Source organism: Humulus lupulus, chromosome 5 (assembly GCF_963169125.1).
Source record: "Humulus lupulus chromosome 5, drHumLupu1.1, whole genome shotgun sequence".
Taxonomy (NCBI): Eukaryota; Viridiplantae; Streptophyta; class Magnoliopsida; order Rosales; family Cannabaceae; genus Humulus; species Humulus lupulus.
This window is the reverse complement of record NC_084797.1, coordinates 156,463,462-156,467,309: the sequence shown is the minus strand read 5'-3', so window position 1 is coordinate 156,467,309 and position 3,848 is coordinate 156,463,462. Positions and strand designations below refer to the sequence as shown.

Sequence of the window (3,848 nt, the reverse complement as noted above, 5' to 3'; positions counted from 1 at the left end):
ATAATCTTGAACAATTTTTACTTCAAAAATGAAAAATAGAAACATTACAAGATACACAAAAGTAAACCATGCGTGAAACTTGCTCCATCCTTCAATTCATCATCCTTTGTGCACTTGTCTTTGTTGTGAGTCCATTTGTTTAGCTACAACAAGATTTAAATAAGTAATGCTTCAACTTAAAGTTATAGTAAACTAAAAGAGTACATAAAAAAAGTTAATTACCTAATTATAACTAGAGCTTGAATAGCAGCCGAGGTGCATTCCACATATCTAAAGAGACATCATAGTTATAATCGGTGAACCTAAAATCAAAGAGAATGAAAAATAAAAAACTGATATAGTAGAAGGTTTTCTTTTGGCTCTTACAGATAATCAATGACAATGTCACCAAAGGTTTCAGCAGGATTGATCAGCTGAAATACAAATGAAACAACAAAAAGATTAAGTTCCATCATCTATGTTTCACAGAAGATGGCAAAGGAGCTCACAAAGGCATCTTCTTGTACATATGTGTTTTTTTTTGGGAAATATGCATTTCAAAAGTCCAAAAATAAAGATGTCTTCCACACATAAGAGCAATATAACATTAAATGAATGATTCTGAATTATCATGCAGATCCAGATATTAAACAATATCCGATCAGCATAAGTTAATAGAGAGCTTATATGTCATGAGGAACAAAACATTTAACTTCGGATTCGAACGACATAAGACACAGTAATATGGAAAAAAATTCAAGGGGAGTACCTTCAACTAATGGTAGGATCTAGTGAGTTCATATGTTGCAAAGCCACCATCTCCATTCTGCAACATTGTAATTCCAAAAAAGAAAAAAAAAAAGATCTGATCATGAATATGATATTTCTTCTTTCAAAGCATAAAAAATAGGAATCTCAACTATTAATATGAAGATAGTGGAGAAAGAATAGGACTGTCTGCTAAAATCTGTCCCTTTTAATACATTTACAGAGCTTAATTCTTAGAGCATCATGATTCCACTGACATTCAGACATATTAGGTACCCACACTCCCATTTAAAGTAGACACTTAATATAGAAATTGTGTGAGATTTATTACTTGCTCTTCAGTCTCAGATTACAAGATAATTAAAAAGTATCTCTAAATGTGCCACTACTGTTCGTCACTATGAAAAACAAATTCTCCTAGTACATTATAGCATCCTTTACAATCATCTCAAATGAGACTCATTACTAATTGAAACAATAAGAAAATCTAGCAAGATAATAGTGAAAATCTTGAATAACCAACCTGTAATGAGAGAATGACATTGACAGCATCATATATACGATTTGGCTCTAATGGTTCACCAACAATATCTGAGGGAAGTTTTGATAATAGAAGAGTAGCCTGAGAAATGAGACATAAAAATTATTAACCAGTAAATAAAATATATGAAAAACATTGAACGTTGTATGCAAGTACTTTTAATCCTTCTACTGTACAATCTGAGATGGGCCAACCATGATCACGAGTGGAGAAAGGCCAAGCACCCTTTGAAATGTGGCGATACCAATTATCAAGATCACCTGGGTAATCTTCTAAAACCTATAAAAAGATATTACTAACTAGTCAACGAAGGAAATGTGGGGAAGGCATCAAATTGGACTTAGAAGCATTAGTTGAATTCAGACCACAGAGCTGCATTGACCTGTGAAGTTTTAATGAACTCATGTGGCTTTCTTAAAGTTATGCTGTATTCTTTGACAAGATCAGTTGACATAATTGCCTGAGCAGCAAAACTAGTGTCCCATAATTGACTTCCATTATACCCCTGCCATAAAGTCATTTATGTATAGGAAGTTAACATAGCACTCAAACTGTTAGTCGCAAAATTTGTCATAATTGAAGCAATTATCAAATGTGTTCCATAGATTTTTTTTTTCTCTTAAATGCACCACAAAGAGGAAATATTATCAGAAAGAAAGTGAAATTACAAACATCCTAAAGCACAAAAACCTGTAGTAGTTTAGCAATCTCTTTCGGTGTTTGTAATAGGATTGCTGAGTCTAACTCTATTACATAATAATCCTATTACAAACACCGAAAGAGGCCAACTTATTGTCACAAGTATTGGCTTCTCAGAAGTTGTGAGAATAAAACAAACAAATATCACTTTACTTGAAAGGAGTAAAGTTCTACAGCAAACATTGTGCAGGTATCATGTTATGACTTAAAATAGCTAAAGAAGCAATCTCCTATCTAAAAGTTAAATCTCTTCCTTTGTTCCTTGCTTCTTTATAGCTAAAAGCTGTTTAATACTCAACACAAACATGGATTCACCAGACCAAACGAAAAAAGTGCAACACAAATATCAATGCTAAGAAAAAATGAAACATTTGGACCTGCATTTTCATGCCATCTTCAGCAATCCATAGATAATCATTGATTCTTGGAAGGTGCAACTTGAAAGCCTCTGAATTTGGATCTTCAACCCAACAGCAAAGCATGTTTAATACCTGTAAATCACATTCATAGCTATAATCCTTCACAGATTTAAGTAGGAGGTTTTATGTGTTCCTCTCTTCACAAAAGTAAGTTTCAACATAATAAGGATTACTATTTGAAAACATCAATACCTTATTCACAGGTCCAATGCAAACATAACGAGTGTTCTCATCTTCATAGTGTATATGCTCCATTGCTGAGCGGAGAGCCTTTTCTCTCAATTTTTTTCCTGGCCAATTCATCAGAACTGGTTCAACAGCCTTGTGAAGAGTCACCCAGAGGATATCTTGAACTAGTGGATGCGGGCAATACAAATCTTCCTGTGAAAACAAACATGTCATATTTTGATAAGAGAGAGGAAAGAATTTTTTCTATAACTAATTCGGAACTAAAATTGGTACTTTACGACAACCATGAAATCCTTTTGGTCATTAGAAACGGATATGCATTTTTCTGGTTAACTCATATTTTTGCTGTGTATGCAAGAGAAAACGTTTGCTGTGGTTACTGTATCAAATTCAAAAGTAATATTTATATATACATAAATAAATATATATTTTTTATTTTTCTATTTACTATGATCAAGACTCAATCAAATGTGTTACCAATATCTGCAGAATGTTGAAGACATTGCACTAAGATACAAATTAGGGCATAAATGGCATATTCCTAGATAGATGCAACTAGATTGGAAATACAATAACCTTTTGACTAGCCTTTGCACATAAATTCCGCGCCTCATTCCAATCTATTTCATGATAGGGGACAGTGAAGAGCTCCTTCCTCATAGACAAAACTGTTGGTGTGATTGGACCAACAAACTTCTTCCCATATAAGAAAGACATTGGTAAGTATACCATCCGACAGTGACACCACATTCTTCCTGTACAAGGAAAATAAAATTTTAAGGATTTTTATTTTGGGAGGATTAGGAGAAAAAGCCATTCCACAAACAAGAAAAAGATAATTGTCACTCAACATTTTAACTGAACTGAAGTCAGCATCACCATGTAACACCAAATTCCGCAACATGGGAAAAGACCCAAAAAAAAAATTAATTGTAACAAAAATTATTACACGAGTTTATTTAACATTTCGGTTAATTGAATTTCAGTATGGATACAAAAAGACAAGCTTTATAATATCATAAGTCCAAACTTTGAAGTTATATATTAATTCATTAGATTGATGAGTATGACCGTGAGTAATGGTATTATTCTTATACAACAAGTTCAGACTATATGGAAAAGAGTAAAGATATTTTTAACCATAGGAGAATTTTAAGAATGCTCCGGCCAGAATTTGAAATCGGAAGATATAGGACCTGGATGAATAGGAAGGATGAACGGAAGAAGCCATATCTCTGGAGGGCAGGGATTAT

At 33.1% G+C, this 3,848-nt stretch overlaps 1 pseudogene; it reads right to left on the bottom strand.

Moving 5' to 3' along the window:
* Positions 1-218: 218 nt before the first annotated feature.
* On the bottom strand, positions 219-2,808 carry LOC133779605 (cycloartenol synthase 2-like; annotated as a pseudogene).
* Between the last annotated feature and the right edge of the window lie 1,040 nt (positions 2,809-3,848).